The sequence below is a fragment of the Sphaerodactylus townsendi genome, linkage group LG11, assembly GCF_021028975.2.
Source record: "Sphaerodactylus townsendi isolate TG3544 linkage group LG11, MPM_Stown_v2.3, whole genome shotgun sequence".
In the NCBI taxonomy this organism is placed as follows: Eukaryota; Metazoa; Chordata; class Lepidosauria; order Squamata; family Sphaerodactylidae; genus Sphaerodactylus; species Sphaerodactylus townsendi.
The window spans coordinates 46,916,643-46,939,814 of NC_059435.1; the positions used below are offsets into that span (position 1 = coordinate 46,916,643).

A 23,172-nucleotide genomic window follows, 5' to 3' on the forward strand; every position below is an offset into this window, starting at 1 on the left:
AGACCTCCAGGTGGTGCTAATAATGTGGCTGAGAGCAAAGAATACACAAGAGAGTAAATACTCATTAAGATTCAGTACTGAGTATGACAATAGAAATCATGCCACCTTTGGCAATGGTTCAGCTTTTGAAAAAATAAAACTATTGATAAATGTCAGTTCCTTGCCTCTTTTGTGGTGGAGTGCCTTAAGTTAACTGAGAAATTGCTCCATGCCTAAGCCACAAGTCAGACGTCATATAGGCAGTTACTCGCTCATTTCTAAAGAAAGCTAGACTTGTGAGATTTCAGTTTTGAGTGGCAAAGAAGTAGGGGGTGGAAGGGTTGAGCAATATTTTCTCTCAAAATGGCTTACTACCAGTTGCCTTTCTTCACCTGGGAGAAGAGATATAAGGGCTTGTCTCTTTTTCCCATCAAATGGAAAAGCAACTTTGAGGGATGTGTGATATTTTTAGCAGAAACTGAATGCGGAGATGGAGAAAGGATTAAGTAGCACCTTCTCCCTGGTGCTTCCACTGGGGCTCAAGGTTTCCTGTTTAACTTCATGACTGAGTGAGGATTGGAATGTTGGGTCTGCCTGTCTAAATCCAAAACTGATTATACCACACTGGCTGTCCTTAAATGGACTTTTCTACGTCTGTAAAAAGGGTTGTTTTTGTTTCTTCAGGCAGGCAACCTGGCAGTGCAGATTTCCAGGTTGCTGTCATACATGTTGCCATGCTGACATCAAATGATATTTTTTCTTTTCTTTCTTAGATTGTACTTGCAATAAAAACATATAAGAGCAGTGGACAATGTAAGGTATATAAATAAATGCAGCTAAATGCATGAAATATAACTTTAATAAGCCATTATTATTTTTATAACTACAGATATCCAAAAGATGAAAGCTCTTTCTGTATTATCTCAATTATCGTCAATCTTTTGAACAGTGTTCTGACTAATCCTTCTGAATCATTCTATGACAAATGTGATACTAATGGTTTATAATATGTAAAGAGTTTAATTTTCGCTAAAAGCATCTTTTTAATATTTTATTTCTCACAACCATACACTCCAGATTGAACTACTGTGACCTTGGTTTAGAGACCAAATTAGACGTGATGAAAGAAGATGATTGTATCCTAATGGGAACTACTCTTGAAACCCTATAACTGCATCATCCTGAGAAGAGTTACGCCCTTCTCTTTGAAGTCAATGGGCTTGAAAGGTTGAGGATGGCGCTATTAATCTGTGGTAGTGGTGATTTAAATCTCATTGGAGTACTTCTGCTTTTCTGCCCAAAACATAATTTGCATGCAGATGGGGAATAAGGAGAGCCACCACCTTCAGGTGGGTAATAAAAAGGACCAAGTTTATTTATTTACATTGATTAAAGAGAATGACAGCGGCACTCACAAGCCAAACCACATTCCAAACCAATTTGCAGTTGAGAATACTGGCAGCTTACAGAAGATCCAGGCCCTCCTCTTGTTTGCGCATTCCACTTGTTCTGTTTCGGCCTTGAGCTGCTACGTATCTACAGGCTTTTCCTTGCTAAGCCTTCATGATGCTCTAGGAAGGTGTGCCCCAGGAGGGCATGAGTGCAAGGGGGGGGGGGAAAGTGCCCAGTGCACCGTGGGTAAAGCATCCCTCCCACTCCCGTCCCACCTTTGGAACGCCCCGCCACACCCCTCTAGGGAATGCCCTCGCCATTACCCCCTCTCCACAGGGGCACGCACCCCATGTCCCCTTAGAGCTACGCCTCTGGGTGTTCCACTTCCTGCCCCCCAATGAACAGGATCTATGATTCAAGGGTAATGTCACCCCTCAAAAGCTTTCTGTCCTAGGTCCATGATGGTACTGAGGCCCCAGGTGTGGTATGAGGATTAACCTATCACTATCTATATGATACTTCTTGGTGCTCACCTAAGCTGTACTGGGTACAATTCAAGCAACTTGATTTGTACCAGTACAGCCATCATGGAATACTAATGTCTAGACATCACTGAAACCACTGCATCCCTTGCTGATGGTTAAAAGAGAGAGGGGTTATGCAGACACCACCTTTGTATGGACCTCACCCCCAACTCGTCACAAGAGGCAGGATCAGGCCATCCAGCTCTCCTTTCTACTTGGTAGTCTAAACCACGCCTCCTTTCCAATGCCTCTCTTGAAGAGAAGGTGCAGGAACATTCTTATCTTGATTCCACAATAAAATGTGTGGGGTACACTGCACTGTTGTATGTGTGAGCAAAAGCTGGGCAGGCATAGAAGTACAACAGGAATGTCTTCATTCTGTATGGTACTTTTGTTATTCAACAATAGGTCTGTGGTGGGTAAAAATGTAGAACAGAAAGGACAATATGACAGAGAGCTGAAAGTTTGTATGAGAAAATAATACAATATAGTTTTGAACAAAATATAAGTAGTTAGTACTTTTATTCACAAGCAGTTAAAAAGTATTAAGGTAGGGTTGCCAGCCTCTAGATGGTGGCTGCAGATCTCTTGCAACTACAACTGTTCCCCAGGTGACAGAGATCAGTTCACCCAAATGGCCACTTTGGAAGGTAGACATTATGGCAATATACCCCACTGAAGTTCCTCCCCTACCCAAACCTTGCTCTCTTCAGTCTCCACCCCCAAAATATCCAGGTGTTGCCCAACTTGGAGTTGACATCCCTAATGTAAGGAAATAATGTGGCAGAACATCATACACTGCTAAAATAATTAACCTTTCCCTTTTCTTGAAAAATTGTTCCCTCTGGGCTGAATTACACATTAAGTGTGACATCCATGATCTTAGAATTGTATTTTTTAAAAGTTTGCAGTAGACTGTGGCTCAAGCTACATGGGATAAACTCTTTCCCTCCTGCTGTTCTGCCAGTAGAAATTGATATACCATCCCTGCTATTAACCATTTTCTTTCTGTTTTTATTTTACCAAACCCAGGACTAATATAGCAACTTGGGTATGGGAAATCAGTTTCTGTCAAATACACAACATGGGGGAAGGTCCAATACTCTTGTCCACCAGGATGGGGCGGTCTAGAAGCCCAAAGTATAAATAAATAAATAAATAAGATAACCCCAATCCAAACCATGCTCACCCAGCTGCTTTTTAACATTAAAATACTTTAACATGCATTAGTATACCCAGTCACAAACCCAATTGAGATCCTTAGACTTTGGATCTTTTGATTCCCACTTTTTAAATTCTGACTTTGACAGGTCAAATAGAAAAGAAAGCAGGTAGTTCATCAGACCCACCATAGAACTGCCTTGCAAGAGCTAGAAATGTGATGGCAGGTAGATGGGCAAAATAGTTGATAGGCTAGGAAAGTCTTTCTACTTAAGGCTGGCTGAATTCTGTCCTGAGCTTGAGAAGTATTAAATAGTGAAGTCTTTACAATGAAATCTAAGCCTTACTGTAGAGAACTGAATCATCGAAAACCCAGCCGGGTCACACATTTCCCCCCTTTTTGTACATCACATTAAATGACATGAGCAGGGAAAAATACAGAACTGCCTTTCACTTACAATAAATGATGCCTGTGGTAGTGAAGTGGAGGAGCTAAGGAACAAGTGGTCACCATCTGCTCTAATCATTGCAGTAGCCAAACAGCTATAAATCAATAAAATAGAGCAATCAAAAGAGGGACAGCTCAAGTGAAAAGGGAGAGGGGAGAAAAGCTCTCCCAAGGAAACAGAAAACTATGTTAATTCACCTTATTCAGCAAGTGCATGACCCAAATCCCTAACTCATCTTTGCAATGAACTGGTTTGTGACCATAATATTAGAAACTAGCTCTGAAAAATTACTGCATGCAGAAATTGTCCTGTTTAAATCCAGACATAACCCTCAAAGGTGCTGAAGTCAACCACCACAGGGGAAGCATGCATGCAGTTGTTCTAGAAGGCAGTTTTTCCTAAATGTGACAAGTGCAAAATTGCCAGCAATAACACTGTGAGTTTGGAGCAGCAAAATTTCAAAGAATGGGAGAAGCTGTTGGGGAAAAGCAAACTACCAATGTAAATGATGCCTTCCAAGAAAATTATGCTTGTGAAACTGCAACCTAAGGAATCAGGTTATAGAGCTGAGCTTCCCAGCATCATGCTGGTGGGTACCATAGTGCCTGCAGATACCTTTTCTAGCACCCAACAAGTGTTTTTAGGAAATGGGTGAGGCCAGCTGGGGCTTTTGCCCAGCGAGGCTTCAGATTGGCTGTGCAGATTTTTCAAAACATTGCTTTGGCAGCAGGCAGCAGCTGCCACCACAACACGCTGATCTTCACTGAGCAACTGAAGCTAAGCTGTGGCAATTATTTTGCATCTGGCTCCATCTCCTCCAGTGCCCACTGGGTGGTAGTTTTTTGCTGCTGCCCACCATGCCATGTTGAAATTCCAAATGTGCCTGCAGGCTCAAAAAGGTTAGGAAACCCTGATTTACAGGTAGGCAGCTACCTGATAAAAGTTAGATATCCCCAGTTTCGCTCTATGTGAATTTTTGAAACTGGGAATCTTTATTATACCCTGAATCTCTCCCCCCCCGCCCCCCGGCAAGAGACATTCAGGGTTGATTTATGCTGTCTGCTGTCTGTTACTGCTGTGCAATAGAATAATGGCAATAGTTGCGAGAAGGGGGTGGTTTTATGTACTGCCACTCAAGGCTCACTTTCCATACTGACTTCACCCTATGTTTTCCCAATTGAAAGAATTCTTGGTGCTCTCTTCCAGATTAGCAAAAATCCATCAGAACATCCTGCCCCTCCACTCTCTCAGTTAAAAACAGAAAAATTTCCAGCTTGTTGCCAATTAAAAAAAAAAAAAACTCCAGGAGAAGGAAGTGGACAAATCTGCTCATTTTTTTGGCAGATACATAGGACATTATTATAGAAGATTACATATTCATCCCATACAAGAAAAGAGAATCTCAGGCTCTTTGACACGATCTGTACTTCCTTTTGCAATACAGATCTAGTAATATAAGAAAGAGACATTCACCGGAATAATCTCTGCAGTTCTGTGGAAAATAGACTTATTTCACCATCTGTTCCAGGAGAAACAAGATTAGAATCGATCTTGAATGAGACTGCATTATATTCTTAGAACAAGAGACACATCATTAGTGCCTGGAGTTGTGGGTAGTGCTCTTTCTGCTTTTCTCTAATTAACAAAGCATCTGTGTTCTACCTACCTGTTTCAACATGATCCTACTTTTAAGGGACTTGCATATTTACCAGCGGATTTGCATAATGTGTATTTTTTTATTTTATAAAAGAAAGAATGTCAAAATACAACAGATGTTTCCTGCTTGCATTCCAGGTGGAATGTAAATCCATAATAATGAGATAAGGGATCTAGTTGCCCAAAATCTTTAATTCAAATTAAAGGAATACTGAGTTTTGAAGAGGGATAATTTAACAGAACCAGATGTTTTGTGGATACTGCCTTAAGAAAGAATTCCAAGGCGTTCAAGCTCTACATTTGCAAAACCGCTGTGACTTTGATGAACACAATGTTTATTGCATTTTTAGCACTTTTCAGTTTTGCAAACTGAACTACCAGTTGTTTTCTACTTCTCCCAACGATGCAGATAATTTTTTTATATCTCGATTTTACTATTTTTCTATCTATATTCTTGCTGTTGAACAGGAATTCTCCTTTTGATCATAGCTGTCTATGAATTTCTGCCATGGTGAGCATTCATTTGTTTGTTCACTTGCTGCATCCAACTGGACAACAGTCAGTGCAATCCTAAGCAGAGTTATACCCTTCTAAATATATTGAAGTCAATCGGTACAACTCTGTATAAAAGTGTACAGTGTATTTGTGATACCAGAGTGTTCTTTAATTATCACATTCAATCCATGCCTGCTATGAAAAGCCCTGACAAAAGTAAAGACCGTGCATAAAGGGTAATGGTCATTGCCACTCTAAATCAATTTTATAATGCTAAAGTTGGCATGTCTCTTGTTTATGCATTAAGTGATTGAGTTTTGCAGGCCTATCAAGTGATGGCCAAAGAGGACTACTTAGTACAAGATGGAGTGACAGCTTGTAAGCCCATATCTATCCACACTCCTTTATTAGGTATCATGCTGTGACATTAGGAGTAAACCAGCACAAAATCTTACATCTTCACACACTAAATGGAGAAATTTGTATGGTTCTAAATGAAAAGGCTATACGTTCTGCATCCTGCCTTCCAAATAAGATGGGATGGAAGCTTACCTTTATGAGATGGGTAACGATGATGCCCCTGATCAAGATGACCCAGGCTAGCCCAATATTGTCAGAGCTCAGAAGCTAGGCATGGTCAGCCTTAGTTAGAATGTGGATGGGAGACCACCAAGGAAGTCCAGGGTTGCCACACAGAGGCAGGCAATGGCAAACTATTTCCTAATGTCTCTTGCTTTGAAAACCCTGTGGGGTTGCCTTAAATTGTCACTTTCTACCATCAATGATTATTTATTTATTTATTTATTTATTTATTTATTTATTTATTGACTTTATATCCTGTCCTCTCTCACCAAAGTAGGTCAGGGGGGGGGGCGTACAAACATATTATAAAACAATATCTTTAATACATAAAATCACTAGACATGCCAGTTGTTAAGAATCAAGATGGTAAACAATTTCCAACCAATGAGGATCCCCAGCCCCACTCAGTGTGCAAACTCAACAGAAACTATCCAAGCATGGGCAAATCAGGAGAGGAACAATGCATAGTGACAGCGTACTGATTTTATAAAGAGGCCAGCTAATGACATCGGGATGTACGAATGGCCTCAACCAAAGGCCTGGTGGAACATCTCCATCTTACAGGTCCTGAAGAACTGTTTAAGCTCCTGCAGGGCTCTGGTGTCAGCTAACAGAGAGTTCCGCCCGGGGCGATTCCTAATACATTACGAGTGAAAAGGTTCCAATTCCAGTTCCCTGAGGAGAAGGGTACTTGACCCAGATCGGCTTTCATTGTTGTTCCCCACTGCAAACCAGCCTTTTGATCCCAGTTCCCGGAGGGCTTTTGAATCATCCTGTGCCTCTTCTCACCGGCCCGCTCCTGAATTGGCTACTAATGGTTCTATGGCCAGCTGTTCCTGGCTCATCCCCACGACCGAATGCGCTATAAAAAACCGCCACAGTGAATGGAGGGACGTATGGTGGCGTTTTTTTGATTGGCCAGCTGCACGCGATGCCCGAAACACTCACCGCTGTGATTGGCTGAATGGGGGACTCCTGGCACCAGAGATTCCGGTGACTTTCACTGGAATCGCAAGCTGAGTTTGAGAACGTGGTTCACTTTTGAAGTTAGTAGTTCCCAAACTGAGTCCTGAGGGAAATTTGACCGTTACATGGGGCGAAGCTGGTACAAAACCACGTCGATCCCAGTGGTTGTGCGGAGCACTTAGGTCGAACGCAGCTCAAACTTAGGTTGATAACGCAAGTGCGGAATCGACCCAAGTCGGAGCCAGAGCTGACAAAGCAGTAACAGCTGTTCCTAGATCATTGATGTTATTACCAGACATGTTTGGCAGCAGCTAATCATGACAAAGCAAGCAGGTATCTCATGGTTACTCTCTCTTGAAAATATCATGCTGACTGAACATGTTGTTGTGTCTTCCAGAATTAATCTGAAAAAGCAGGAAACTGTCTTAAAAAGCTAAATTGGTGCTTCTCGTGTGTTTTCTAAATTTCATCATACAAGAAGCCACCACTTCTCTGGTTTTCTCTTGCACTGTCTATTTCTGCTTAGCTATGCCAGTTCACACCTGTGTTAAATGGATTAGTTTTGTCCACTTCTGTAATTTTATTCAGATCATAGTTATTCTTCATTCAGATCATAATTATACTTTGCAGTCTGAAGAAATTTTACTGTATTGTAACATGTTTCATGTATATTTATTTAGTTGGCAAAACACTCTGTTGCTCATGTTTGCCTCCTGTAAACAAGAACTACACTTTTCTCAGATTTTTAAAAAATATTTCTAAGATTTAAAAAAGATTAAGGGCACAATCCAGATTTTTTTTGGGGGGGATCAGCAGAGCATTGTGCCACCATGTTTGCCCACTCCACTGGCGTAAGCGGCACCTATGCAGGCAGAACAACAAAGACACAGGCATGCAGGCATCACACAGCTCCATGGCGCCTGCATCTGGAAGTATCCACTGACCGGGAGGTGCACTGATGTCTGAATGCACCCAAACACCAGGAGGGATGGGAGTGGGCTGAGGGCATTCCTGGGGGTGGAGCCAACTTTAGTCAGTTTTTACTAGCCTTCCTGCCTCGGAATGTCCCCTCTGCAGCCACAGATTTAAGCCACTGAAAAGTGTGGCATAAACCTGCCTAGATTATGGGATTATTTGGGCAAAAGGAGAGTTTTTAAATTTACCTACTTTCCATGCTGCCCAAAGCACTGTCCCCAGATGCTGCCGAGCTCTCTGCCCTACATTCTTTCTTGGGTGTTAGAATAACAAAAACAGGTCTGGTGTTACACACTGTAACAGACTTCCCTCTGGGATACACCTCTGAAGATGCCAGCCACAGATGCAGGCGAAATGTTAGGAACAAGATCCACCAGACCATGGCCACACAGCCTGGAAAACCCACCAGAACCAGTTGAATCTGGCCGTGAAAGCCTTCTACAATACATGGAACAAAAACCGTTTAAAAGTGCGGCAATGACCTGGTGTTGGCAGCCTGCCTGTATTGATTGAAATAAAGCCAAGGATCTGGTTTTATCTGCATTTATCCATTACCAAAGAACTGTTCTTTGTGAAAACACCAATCAATTCCTATTTCACCATAACCTGTCTTCACCGTTCAATCTGTAACCTGGCCATAAACCGCTGATGAACCTCCCAACTTAATCGCCACCTGCTTTATACGACCTGTAACCCGTCCTGACCATCAACCGTTTCCATCCTATCGCCCTGAAACCCTTGTCCATTGAATCTTTCCATTAACCTCCAGCCAACATCGTTCTGCATGCCCCAACCTCGCTGAACTGTCCTGCCAGCAGCCAGTCCAATCTCCACCAGCTTTAACGTCCGTTCCTCCGAAGACCTCCCCTGCGCATCAACCTCCCCACTTTGTTTCCCCGCTTCACTTATCCCAACGCCCCAGTCGTTCAGCTTCAAACGCCGTTCCTGCCCCACCGTGATAACCTCCACCCTGTTTCCTCAATACTGCTTCCATCCTACAACTTCACTCCACACACCCTTAACAACCACCTTCATCCTTGCCAAACCGCTGGACGAACCTCCCAGCAATCGTCACCGCTGCAACACTTCTCGACCTGCACCCGTCCTGTTCATCAACCGCCGCAGCTTTCCCCATCCTAATCCTCCTGAACTTTGTTTTTCCACACAATTCCAGCTGTTCGCATGCCTCAACTTCATCTCGCTGAGCGAACTGTCCCGCTTATTTGCAGCCACGCAGTCCACCCTCCCCACCAGCTGCATCGCCCTCCGGAAGCGACAAAGACTCCTCCCACGCATAACCCTAATTCCCTTTGCTCTGGCTTCACTCCCCATCCCATCCTGCCCCAGTCGCCTCAGCCAACGCCTGCTCCCTGCCTGACCAGACAACTCTTCCTAATCCCCCTTGTTCCCCCCCGCCCCTCACAGACACACTTCCACACAGCTTCACAGCCTCCATCCAACCTCCACTGCACTCCACACCTCCCAACACAACCCACTCTATCCTCACACACCTCCTCTGTCCTCCCTCACACCACTCCCCACACAGCTCTGTTTCAGCCCCTCCTCCATGATCCTTTAACCCTTCTAATTGCACTCCCTACTACTTCATCCTCTTAACACAACCACTCTATCTCTCACACCTCTTCTCTGTTCCCTCCTCATAGACACACTCCACACAGCCACAGCCCCTCCCTCCCCATCCTTTTCAAACCCCTTCACTCAGACCTCCACACACTTCCTAACACAACCCACCTAATCCCACACTCCTTCTTGCCCCTCCCTCACAGACACATCTCCCACATTGTGCCATGCCTCCTCCCATCCTAAAATCCCTTCTACTGTGACCCCACACACTTCAACATTAACCACCTCTATCTCTCACACTCCTTCTCTGTCTCCCTCACACACTTCACACAGCCTCCCTCCCATCCTTCTCTACAACTCTCTCACTGCACTCCACACACCTCTTAACACAACCACCTTTATCTCACACACCACCTCTGCCCTCCTCACAGCCACACCTCACACAGCCATAGCTCTCCCAGACCTTTTTCTCTTACAACTCTTCACTGTAATCTCCACACACTCTCAATCACAACCCACTCCCTTTATCTCACACTCTTGCTCCCCTCACACACACCTCTACAGCCACAGCCTCCTCCAGGATCCTTTGCACTCTCTAATTTCTGCACTCTCACACAATCCACCTTCATCCTCACACACTCCTTGCTCCTCCCTCACACACTTCACACAGCCACAGCTCCCTCCATCCTCTCATTAACTCTTCTAATTGCACTCCATACATTCTTAACACAACCACCTTATCTCACATCTCTTCTCTGTCTCCCTCACACACACACTCTCTCATACAGCCACAGCCTCCTCCAGATCCTTCTCATTAATCCTCTCTCACTGTGCACTCCCACACACCTCTAACACAACCACCTCTATCTCTACACACCTCCTCTGTTCCCTCCCTCACAGCCACACTTCACATTGTGCCATAGCCTCCTCCATCCTCATTAACTCTCTTCACTGTGCACTCCACACACCTCTTAACACAACCACCTCACCCCACACACTCCCTTCTGCTCCTCCCTACACAACCCCACACAGCCAGCCTCCTCCATCCTCTCTCTTGCTAACTCTTCTACTGCACTCCACACACTTAACACAACCACTCCTCTATCTCATTACACTCCTTCTCTGTGACTCCCTCACAGACACACTTCCTTCACACAGCTATAGCTCCTCCTCTTATCCTCTTTGCTATTAACTTCTTCCTTCTATATCAGACTCCCACATTCCTCTCAACATTAACCACCTTTATTCCCACACACCTCTTCTCTGTCTCTCCCCTCACAGCTACATCTCTCATTAATAGAATCTTCCACTTCTAATCTTCCCCTCACACACCTCTACAGCTAGCCTCCCATCCACCTCACCAATTCCCACACTCTAACATAACCCACTCCTCCCTTTGAAGACTTCCCATCCTCTTAAACTTCTTTACTTGCACTCTTACCTCTTAACACACCACTTTTATTCTACACACCTTGTTCCCTCATCTCACACAGCCTTCTGATCCTAAATCCTCTTCTTTACTCACTTCTAATCATAATCACCTTATCTCCACTTCAGCTTGCCTGACCTGAATCTTTAATTCTTTGACTTCTAATTACAATCACCTGACCCCACACTCTTGTTCCCCTCATCTTCTACACTAGCTGACCTAATCACCCTTTACCACTTCTAATACCCACTTTGCTCCCACGAACTCTTTACTTCAGGGACCTCTTAAACAATCCTTTCATCTACTAGCTCTTAGTTTCAGAGACCCTTTTACTTGACCTTTGAGACTTAACATAACGACCTTCTTTGCCTTCATCTTCATATTAGCCGACGATCTATGAACTTTACCACCTCCTAATACAACGACACTTTGTTTTCATTAACTCTGGCCGTGATCTCTGAATCCTTTACTTCAGACTCCTGCTAAGCATCTTCTAACATAATCTACTCTTCACACTTCTGTTCACACTTCCAATTTAAATCCTCTTTCACTTCAGACTCCTTAATCCACTTTATCTTTACACTTCTTCTTGTTCCTTCTACTATTTCCTTCTTTAGAACTTTACTTGTAATCTCCTCTTAATAACTTACCTTTATCTTTACACTTCTTTCACTTCTATAGCTTCTTAAATCTTTACTTCACACTTCTAATATTCTTCTTTAGCATCTTAGCTCTTCTTCTTAAATTTTTACTACCTCCTTTGAGACTTAACATAATCTAATTTTTGTCTTTCTTGTTCTCTAATTTATCTTAACTTTTATTTAATTTCAGAACATAATCTGAGACTCTTTGCCTTTAACTTCTTCTGATCTTGAATCTTTACTAATTCTTATTCTAATAATCTACTTTACTCCACACTTGTTTTTTTTTTTCTTCAGAACTTCTTTACTAATTTACTTCTTTAATAATCTACTTTTATTCTTTGTTTCCTTTTTATACTTTAGTTTTAGTTTCTTCTTCTGAATTCTTTTACTACATTCTTTAATATAATCTAATTTTATTCCTATAATGGTTTGTTCTTTGCTCAACAGTTTCTCTATCTTAGCAATCTTTACTTCGTAATTCTTAATACAATTCACTTTTATTCCAATGCACTGTCCCGGTTTGTTTCCCTTTAAGTTCTTACATAGTTTTAGTTTTCCTTCTGAATCTCTTCACTTCAATTCTTTACACTTCTAATATTAACTACCTTTATCTTTATTTTAATTTTCTTTGTTTTTTTTACACACTTCTTTATTAGTTTCCTTCTGTGATCTTTAAATTTCTTTTACTCTTCTTAATTCTTAACATAATCTTAATTTTATCTTATATACTCCTTTTGCCTCTTTTATCTCTATAAGTGATCTTAACTTCTTTTTACTTTCAGCACTTTCTAATATAACTAATTTTGATTCTCACTTTGTTTCCTTCATCTTCTACAGTTTGTCTCTTCTATTCTTAAACTTTCTTTCATTTAATTTCTCCTAATACCCATTTTATTCTTTATTTTACCTTTGTTCTTCCTTTTCAGTTTTCTCATCTTAAATTTTTTCTTTTACTTTTGTAATTTAATTTTCTAAATCTTAATTTTATTCCTTTGTTCTTTACATTAGTTTCCTTCCAGATCTTAAATCCTCTTTACTTCAATTTCACATTCTAATTACCTTTATTCTTACACTTTGTTCCTTCCTCTTTTTCTTATTAGTTTTATTTCCTTCCCTCTATCTCTTTAACTTCTAATTTTAGGGACTTTATCTTCAACACAAATCCACCTTCTATCTCACACACCTCTCTCTCTGCCCTCTCTGGCTGTGCCACACTTCCCACAGCCATAGTCACCATCCTTCTCTCTACAACTCTCTCACTGCACTCACACACACTTCAACACAAACCACCTCTATCCTTCACACACCTCTCTCTGCCCTCCCTCACAGACACACATCTTCCCACACAGCCTCAGCCTCCATCCTTTCTCACAACTCTCTCACTGCACTCACACACTTCAACACAAATCCACTCCTATCTCACACACTCCTCTCTGCCCCCTCCTCTCACAGACATACCTCTTACAGCCATGGCTCTCCTCTCCATCCTTTTTTTGAAACTCTCTACTGCACTCCACATACACACTTCAACACAACCACCTTCATCTCACACACTCCTCTCTGCCCTCCCTCAACAACCACACTTCACACAGCCATAGCTCTCCCTCCATCATTTTCTTAAACTCTCTCTCACTACACTCCCTACACACCCCCCCCAACACAACTACACCTCATCTCACACACCTTCTCTGCCCTCCTCACAGACAGCACTTCACACAGCCATAGCCTCCCACCATCCTTTTTCAAAACTCTCTCACTGTGACCCCACACACTTCAACACAACTTACCCTATATCACACACTCCTCTCTGCCCTCCCTCACAGACACACACTTCACACAGCCATAGCCTCCCACTATCTTTAACTTCTTTCAAACTCTCTCACTGTACCTACACACCCCAACACAACCTAACTCCTCTATCTCACACACACTCCTCTCTGCCCCTCCCTCACAGCCACACTTCACACATAGCCCTTTAGCCTCTCCCATCCTTTCTCACAACTCTCTCAATTTGCACTCACACATCTCCAACACAACCACCTTCATCTCACACACACTCTCTCTGCCCTCTCTCACAGCCCACACTTCACACAGCCATAGCCTCCCTCCATCCTTTTTTTCTAAAACTCTCTCACTGCACTCACACACCTCCCCAACACAACCACCTCTATCTCACACACTCCTCTTGTCCCTCCCTCACACCCCATGCACAGCCTTCGCCTCTCCATCTTTCAGAGCTCTCTGCTCACGCTGACTGACCTCATCCACCTCCTCTCTGTCACTTCACACACAGCCATTGCCAGCTCTCCCTCATCATCCTTCGTGACAACTCTCTCACTGCACTCACACACTTCAACACAACCACTCTCATCTGCACACACCTCTCTCTCCCTCCCCTCACAGCCACACTTCACATTGCAGCTACATTGGCAGCTCTCCTCCATCCTTTTCTAAAACCCTCTCCTGCACTTTACTCCTCACTTTTGCACCCAGCTCACCTTTAATCGCTCAATCCCTGCCTCTACCCAGGATTTCCTACTTCACTCAACTCTCATCCACCTTACTCCACACGCCAAGCCATTTCATCTCCTCCTGCCAGATTCGTAGCCATTCACACACGCATAACCTCATCACCACACTCAGCCCCCTCCCCTCAAGACTCCTAACATTCCCACATTTCCACTTCCCTGCCCATCTACCCACACCTCTGCCTCCTCTGCTTTCAGTTACTTCTGTAACACCCAGCAGCAACCCGACCTAGCCCTCCTTTCTCCACACACAAAACTCTCCAATCGGGACACCTCACCATCTCCTCCTCCACCTGCCTCGCACATAACTGGCCTGCACAAGGTTCACCCACTCAGCCTCCTTCAAACCTTTCCTGGGTGTGTGTGTAGGTGGGTGGAGGCCTGACACCACCAACCCTCCCCCCCACCACAAGAATAACAACCTCTGTGTGACGCGTGCTCGCATGCAATAAATATCCAACGACTCAGCCTCTCAATGTCAGCTAAAATGCCTTACAGGTAACCCAACCGCACTCACTCAAAGGGGTCCAGTAGCTAAATAAAGTCCATACACTAGCAACTACAGCACATCTCTAAAGAGGTACTACCCTGCAACATTGTCTTCTTCCATGGGATCTTTTTCTCATATCAAGCTCACCTCCTCCCTGCAACACCCCTGCAACCCAAACACACACCCATTACACAGAACAATTGCATCCCACAGACCATCCTCTTCTGCCTTCCTTCTCTGCTACGTGAGTACAACCACAGTTCCCCACCTCACCAAAGATGCACTGGCTCAAACACAATTCCAAAATACCAAACAAACTGATGCACTCAAGCTGATATGGAAATAAATTTCTTTTACTATTATGCTAATCCAGTTTTGTCGCCCCTTTTATTTACCCTTCCATCGGTTTGTTTGTACCTGAGGCCACACGTATTTGACAGGCTCCTTTCTTTCAAAGGTGAGGGATGTCCCTGGTCCCTCGCAGCATACCCACATGATACCAACAGCCCGAATCATGCCCATATTCCAATTTAAGAGACTACAGTTCCCAACCGCTTAGCATTCGCTATCACCATCAACAAAGCATTGTGGCCAAGCTTTCCTATAGTGAGTATGGTGTCGACCATTCACACTGAGATGCTTTCTCTCATATGGCCAACTATAATGCTAGCATGTTCCAGAGTACTCCCACCCCAGAACACTCTCTACATCTAAGCAATTCCTAAATAGAGAAGCAAGAAATGTTGTCTACCTCCACAAGCACTGCAAACCTTAAACCTAAGCAGGAATACTACACTCTGTCTGCACACCTCTTCCCCTTACATGAGACTACTACAAAATCACCGCTTTATAACAATGTGAACTGAAAAGGGAAAAAAGGATTCCATTTGACCACCCCAAAAGGCTATACTGCGGATCATTGAACCTGCATGCACATCTGTGTGGGTTGCGGACTGTTATGAGAAGGACAATTGCCACAGCAACGCGTGGCCGGGCCCCGCTAGTTAGGTATAAATAATTATAAGCTGTTGGGTCGCAAGGATTCATCTAAATGGAGGCATTCCTAATAGTCCACACAACCCAATTATTACTAAAATATGAAAATCAGAGATGCTATATATCTCACCCCAAACAGGGAGTGCTAAATGTATCTACAAATGTTTCAAATATTTCCAATCCAATCAGAAAACTGAAACATATAATCCATGTTGTCATCCTAAAAGTAGGAGGCCCTTATAGGGTAGTTCCACACGGAGAGCTGTTCTCTACAATCAAACTGTTGTTTTGACTATAGCAGTGGTCTGGACACAGGCCTGTGTCTGGACTCAACCTACGGAGGCCATGGATCTGAAATAATTACCTAGACCAGGATATCATGAGAGAAGAGGGAAGAAGAGGATATACTGAAGCAGCAAGAAAAGATAGCCCTTCCGGGGCCCAGCTGATGATGTCTTCAGCCAGTGCCATGGAATAGCCTACTTGCTTAAGACAGCCTAGGCCCTAGAGAATCACATGCTGGATGGAGGGGGAGGGTGGAGGAGGCGGGACAAAGCCAGGAAGAAATAAAAGGAGGGCTTCGCAGGCAGGCAGAGACTAAGTCTGCACAATACTGGGTGGCATGCAGCCAGTATCTCACCGCCTCTCAATTCTGAGGCCCAAGAGGAACGAGTGGGGAGAACATGATGGCAGAGAGGGTGGGGAATGAACTCTCACAAGGGGCACCACAGCTGCATTTACAATTACAGGGGAGGATCCATTTGCTGATGGATAATGCACTTTTGAAATCAGTTATGTCCCAGATTTTAACCACATAGGGGTTATGTGTAGTCGTACCCACGAGGTCCCAGGGAAGAGACGACACGCGGAGATTTCATCTGGTGGAGAGAGCCAGCAAGCAGGAAGCGCGGGATCCCGTGATCCTGGCATAACTTCTGCGGTGGCAGCGCTTCGCCGCCTCAAGCACCTTTTTTTATTAGGGTTTCAACGGGCGTGTAAAGGGTCACCGACGGTAGGGAGAACGGGAGGTCGGGCGATCGGGAGAGCGGGAGATCATCATGTGATGCATGTGGGAGGAAGCATCCGTGTCTGGGTCTAATCTTCACCTGAGGGCAGGAGCCCTTTTGTATGGGACACCTGGTGACCGCGAGTCAGGCAGTTCATGACCCGTGACTCATGGGGGGAGCGTATTGGTTGGGAGCGTGGTGCAGCCTCGAAGGTCGATGAGCCGGCACCGGCATGCCTGGCGCTCTTTCTATGGTTCTGCTGGGTTCGCGGGCTCACCCCTACAGTTATGTTCTAATATGTATTCATAAATCATCTGCCTCTCTGTTTGTGGGCAGAAGTATACCTCTGTAATATCTTCCCCTGGTTTGAGCTGTCCAGTGCTATGAAGTCATGATGTCAGGAATCTCACTTAATACTAGAAATAGAAAGGGTGCCAATTCACAACAGTGTAATTGTGCAGCAATGCAGTGCCCAGTTCAGGTTTTTTTCTTTTAAAGGAATGTGGCAAGTGATTCTGAGGGAAAAATTGGAACTATGCTTTCCAACATGCTTCATAATAAAATCACAAATGTAGCACAAATACTTTTGCATATCACAAAGTTGCACTTCTAACCACAGTTCTAATTGTGTGTACAAATCATGGTCATTGTGCTACATTTGCCTAGTATAGAATGACCCCTAGTTTGTTTATTTATTTAGTCAATTTCTATCCTGTTCTTCAAATACATATCAGGGCAGGTTTCAAAAATGTACAAATGATTCAACATTACAGTAAACATTACAACAAACAGCTTCATAACCAAATAAAAATCCCTAAAAACATACCTAAAATCCCTAAAAACTGTGGCCTGGGGGTAGATGGAATCAGTCAGTTGATGGCCCTTGGGGTCTCTTCCAACTCTATGGCAGATTCCACATGGGCAAAAAACAGCAGTGTGAAAACAGTGCAAAAGGATTCACACAATTTTCACACAGTTATTTTTGGCCCATGCGGAATCCGCCTATGATTCTATGAAATGCCCGGGTGAAAATGGCAGTCTTAACCAGGCACTGAAAGGTGTATAGTGTTGGCACCTGTTGGACACTCTGATGGGAGGACATTCCACAAAGTGGGGGCTATTTCAGAGAAAACCCTCTGCATAGGCCCCACCCCCTCACCTCAGACGGAGAAGGGACTTCCAGCAGCCCCCTACTCCTGTGACCTCAGCACTCAGGCCAGTCTATATGTCAGAAAGTGTTCCTGCAAGTAATCTGGTCTCAGGCTGTTTGCAGCAAGAAATATAAATGTGCTTGTATCATGCAAACTTTATTTACCTGCACGTGCATAAAGACAGTTGGACTTCTCTATCTTATTGACTGATAAAAAATCAAAATAATTGGTTGTGCTTTGACAAGATAATCTGTAATCTGAGATTTATTTCTATACTGATATATAGTCCAATACACCTAGATTACTAGAAAAACTTAAGGAGGGCCAAGAACAACTTGTCCTCATTATGAGGGATTTGTTGACCTGCTTTAATAATTTTGGATTACATAACCAGCTGTAAAGTTGAAACCTGGTAGCCTAACTGTAAAATCCTACACATGTTTACCAGTAAGTGAGTTCAACTTAATTTAGGGTCCAATGGAACATTACACAGAAACCAGTGACCAGGCTTCTGAAGTCAGAAAACAAAACAAAAATGAAAAGTGCCCCTGAAACGGATTATACACAAAAGAGCTGCAGTTTGGGGGATAAAGGCTGCCTACCCCTTTCCCCTCTCATCTGTTCAATCCTCACCCCAAATTGTTCCCCCAAATCCTAGGGCCTGCCCCTTTCAGTGTGAGAAACTAGCGAAGGGCAGACCTGGTTTAACGAGAGGTTGGGCAAGCTCGGAGTTTGGTTGCCAACTTTTGCAGAAAGCGAGACACCGGATGACGTTGCTCCGTTAAGTGAATGTAGGGGCTTTGTGGAGCAGGAAGCCTAATTTCCTGGAATTGATGTGTCGCAGTTGGCAGCGCCCCAGAGCCACGGCTCTTCAGTTTCCTGGAGCCGCTGCCAGCCCCTCTCCAGAGATCCTTCGTAAAGCGCAACCGCTGGAGAGGGGGGGGGGGGGCGCTGAAAAGGAGTGTGGCGAAGTTGTGTCCCGCGTGGAAACAAGCCGTTCTCTTGAACCCTAGGAAGGCGCGCAATTAAGGAACGGGACTGGGGACTCCAAAAGCGCGTGCACTGCTGGTTCCCACGTTTGCGCTGCTCCCTAGGGTGCAAAAGAACTGCTTGTTCCCACGTGGGACACAACTTCGCCGCACTAATCTCCAGCTCCCCTCGCTTGCGCTTTACGAGGGATCTCTGCAGAGGGGCTGGAATATTCTCCAACATTTTGACGGACGGAGTCCCCCCCCACCCCCAAAATCCAAAGGAGAGAAAGGGAAGGCAGCAGCGCCCTGCTTATTGGGACAGGGCAACCGGCTTCCTGAACCTTCAGCCGCGAGGGCGACCAAATCCCGCTGCCCACCCGCCGTCCCCCCTTGCAAAAAGAAGCTGTAGCCTCCGGCGGGCAGGTCGTAGAGAGCGAGGTGGCGCCCGGCGGGGAGCTGCATTGCGGCTGCAGAGCGCGCGCGGCTCCCGGGGAAAACGAGGCAGGCGGCGCGTGATTGGAGAGGGAATTGCTGGCCGAGAAGGCAGTCGGGCGGCCCGGGAGGCTGAGGAAGCCGGTGGGCGAGACCAGGAAGGCAAAGAGCGGACGTGAGTTTAGCAACTGCGCGATTGAAAGAGTGGCGGCCGGAGGGGGTGGGGGAGAGGGGAGGAAAGGGGCAGCTGCCGGTCGAGCCAAGCAAGGGCGATGCGGGAGGGGTAGGCGGGGCTTCAGGGCCAACCGTGGCCTTGGGCAAGTCCCTTACACGCGGGCATGCGTTGTCCTGGACGCTCGTGAGCTCGCAGCGCCCGGCTCTTCACCTGCCCGGCAAATAAAGGCAGGGACCGAGAGTGTGGATTCGAGCCACAGTATGTCAGTTGCTAGGAGAAGGCAAACAACACAGGAGGTGACTGGCCTTAGCCTCTCTGGGGGCCCCTGTCGAGCCACCTTTTGTGGCGCGGCTGAAGTGCTTGAATCGCCTCTCGCAGAGTTCTTCCTCTCCGAGGTGGCGCGGATTGACAATTCCTACCCTCTGCTGCAGAAGCTGTTTGTCACCTCCTGGGTGACCCAGAGGCAAAGCCTATTTAGATCTAAATAAGTCCATTGAAGTCGGTCACTTCCCGGCGAGAAACGTTGTAATTCTTCTTCAATGGCACTGCAAGTCCTCTCTGCCCCTGCCCCACCCCAGTGATGGTGGCTTGGGCTTCCCTGCGGGATCCTGAGGCGCTTTTTTGTGGAAATGGTCCCTTTCTGGCTTCGTGATGGTCTCCTATAAGTGTGAATGGGGATTTCGACGGCAATGAAAGTCTAGCCCCAGGAATAAGTGCCCTGGAGTTCAACGTGACTTCTGAAACAGTATGGACCGAACTGTTTACCTTCAGCTAAATTAAGAGCCCCTTTTGATTTGTAGTACAGGATGTGAAATTTACTTTCTCTTCTTCCATCCCCTTTGTTTGTGGGACACAGTGGCCTTAAATGGGGTGCTGGATTGTATACATTAAACTGGTCAGGAAGAAGGCAGGTTTGTAGTTGATCCTGACTTATATCTCTTGGGGAAGTTGGGCTTTCCTTATTTTAAACGTTGTGGCCTGGATGATAACTTCCATGCAGTCAGTTTCCTTTACAGCTGGGCTCTACGCAGTTTGTAGTGTGTTTGAAGTTTCATAAAATGCAATCACGGAAAAGCTACAGTAGAGAAGACAGAATTCAAAGGCTGGTTGCTTTTATTCCCTGCCTGTGCCTGCATGCCCTGGATAGCTCCCTGACAGGCATACATCCAACAGGTACACTTCTCCCATCTCATAGATAAAATGATACAGCAGCCTCCTAAACACAGTTATACCATTCTAAGCCCATCAGTTTAAGAGGACTTACAGGTGTAACTCTGCTTAGAATGGTACTGTATGCCAGTTGAATTTCAGCAGCTGTTAAAAGTGCAAACGTCTTAGGAGAGGAAAGAAAACATATATCTTTAAACAGAATGAGAAAGGAAAGAATACTTCTACAATAATGGTGGGGCATCACAATATTAATGAGATTTGAAGTAACTCTCTGTTGAAGCTCACGAGGCTGAGCTCTTGACTATTGTAATCTCATACTGTTAGTTTTTATTTGAGGTGCCACCGGTCTTCCGTTTGGTTTTGAAAAACTGGATACGTTCCTTAAATTTTGCGTCCCAAATTAAATTTAAAACTTACACATGAGTGCTTGTACTTCCTCTGAAAAGATATATGTCAATCTGAATTAACATTTGACTTGCTTGCATGAGTCATCTTCGCTCAGGCTGTGTACGCTTGGCTTGTCAGTGTGTCTGATCTCTGTTTTGCAGCATATCTGCTCAAGGCAAGGATCCTGCAATTGTCTAGCAAAGTCAATACAGAGTACCCAGCTTTACTTCAGGGTATCGCTTGAATGTCGCTGGCCGTTAGGTGATACATGTATTTTGCACTTGCCAGCTGTTACGTGCCATTTGCCCTGGAGAATTAGGTAGTGGCAGTCATTTTAACCTTTCAGACAAGAACTTTTACTCAGCATCTTGGAAATACTTTCCACTGTCACCTTGCTTTGATTGTAATCCTAAAAACGTTTTTCTGGGAGTGAAACCCCATTAAATTAAATAGGGCTTACTGCCAAGTAGAGCAGTTTAGGATTGCTCCCTCAGTGTATCATAACAAACCCCTGTGTTTCTCTGCCTAAGTAGAATGGTTGTATAACAGACTTAGTTTTTGGTTGATATTGTTTTGCTTATATTTTCAGCTGACTGAATTAGTTTTATCGGTGTAGCTAAATCAGAAGAACACAATTGCTATGCATGAAATAATTGGTTCTTATGGTTTGTGCTGCAGGTGATAATTTAACAGAGGCCATAATCACATTTTTTTCAAACTTCTCTACCACATCTGTATAAATGGAATGAGTTTTCATCACTTCCAAAGATGTGATAAAGTTGCCCTGTCTTCTGTTACGTTATGGAATATGCATCTGTTAATGACTTACAGGTTATTTTTTCACATTTGATTGTAATTGCTTAATAAAAAAGTAGGCATTGGCACAATTTAGCCTAGTCTGGAAATAATAGTAAAATTGATTGAATTAAGAAAATAATAATGAGTTACTAAAAATGTGGTTTCTATCAGCTTGAATATGATCCTGTGCATATTTACTCATACGTAAGATTGACTGATGATGATGATGATGATGATGATGATGATGATGATTTCTTCAATTTATCACCCTGCTGTTCCCCTCCACAGCACAGAGTGGCTTGCAACATATAATAAATACAACAAAATGTATGCATACATAATGCATCTAATATATACACCCAATATGTACAATACATATAATTTTTTTTAAAAAACTTAAGGCACTTACATCAAGGGCAGAGCAAGACAATACTCCCTCAATCCAAAACAACATACAGCCCCAAGTATAATAGACAGAAAGGGAAGGAAAGAAGGGGGAAGGAGTTGGAAAGGAGGCTAGTCTAGATGGACACAAACCCAGTTGCTGATCTCAATTGTAGGCCTAGAGAACAGCTCTGTCTTGCAGGCCCTGTAGAACTGAGATTAAACCTTGCAGGGCCCTTGTTTCATTTGATAGAGGGTTCCACCATATTGGAGCCAGGGCCCCAAAAAACCCTGACCCTCGTTGAGAGCAGCTGGACACTTTTTGGGCTAGGGATCACCAGCAAGTTGTTATTAGCAGAGTGCAATTCTCTCTGGGGAACATATTGAGAGAGGCAGTCCCACAGATACATTGGTCCTAGACTGTTAAAACTAAATGATGTTTGCTTACAAGTATGTGTGTGTGTAGGGCTGTAGCTATATGGCTTGACATCTATGCATGTTTGCTTAGAAATAAGTTGGGTTTTAGATTGTTGTTGATATTCATAATAAGCATGCAGTGCATGGTGGCCTTTTTGGAAGCTGTGCACCCATTCAAGTGCTGTTCTAAAATATGTCATGCATGTGATACCCAAAGTAGGTGTTGGAGATATTAGCAAGCATAGGTTTCCTTCAGACCACTTTTAGAGTAGGTTAGATTCAAAATCCAAACTGACCTGACTTGGGCTTACCCAGTATTCTGAATGCATCTTTGGAATAATGATTGAAATTAGTTCTTCCTGGCTAGTTTAATTTGCAGATGCATTGTCATTTGTGAGTTTGCATCATCCTTATTTCTAATCTTTGAATT

General features: G+C 44.2%; 1 protein-coding gene across 1 annotated transcript in view; it reads left to right on the forward strand.

The window, feature by feature from the left end:
- Positions 1-19,554: 19,554 nt before the first annotated feature.
- The window catches only part of THSD7A (thrombospondin type 1 domain containing 7A), a 324,043-nt gene continuing 320,425 nt past the window's right edge, over positions 19,555-23,172 (forward strand). Inside the window, exon 1 of the mRNA XM_048510570.1 lies at positions 19,555-19,586. The gene's annotated coding sequence lies outside the window, so the exon portion shown is untranslated. The remainder of the gene's footprint in view (positions 19,587-23,172) is intronic.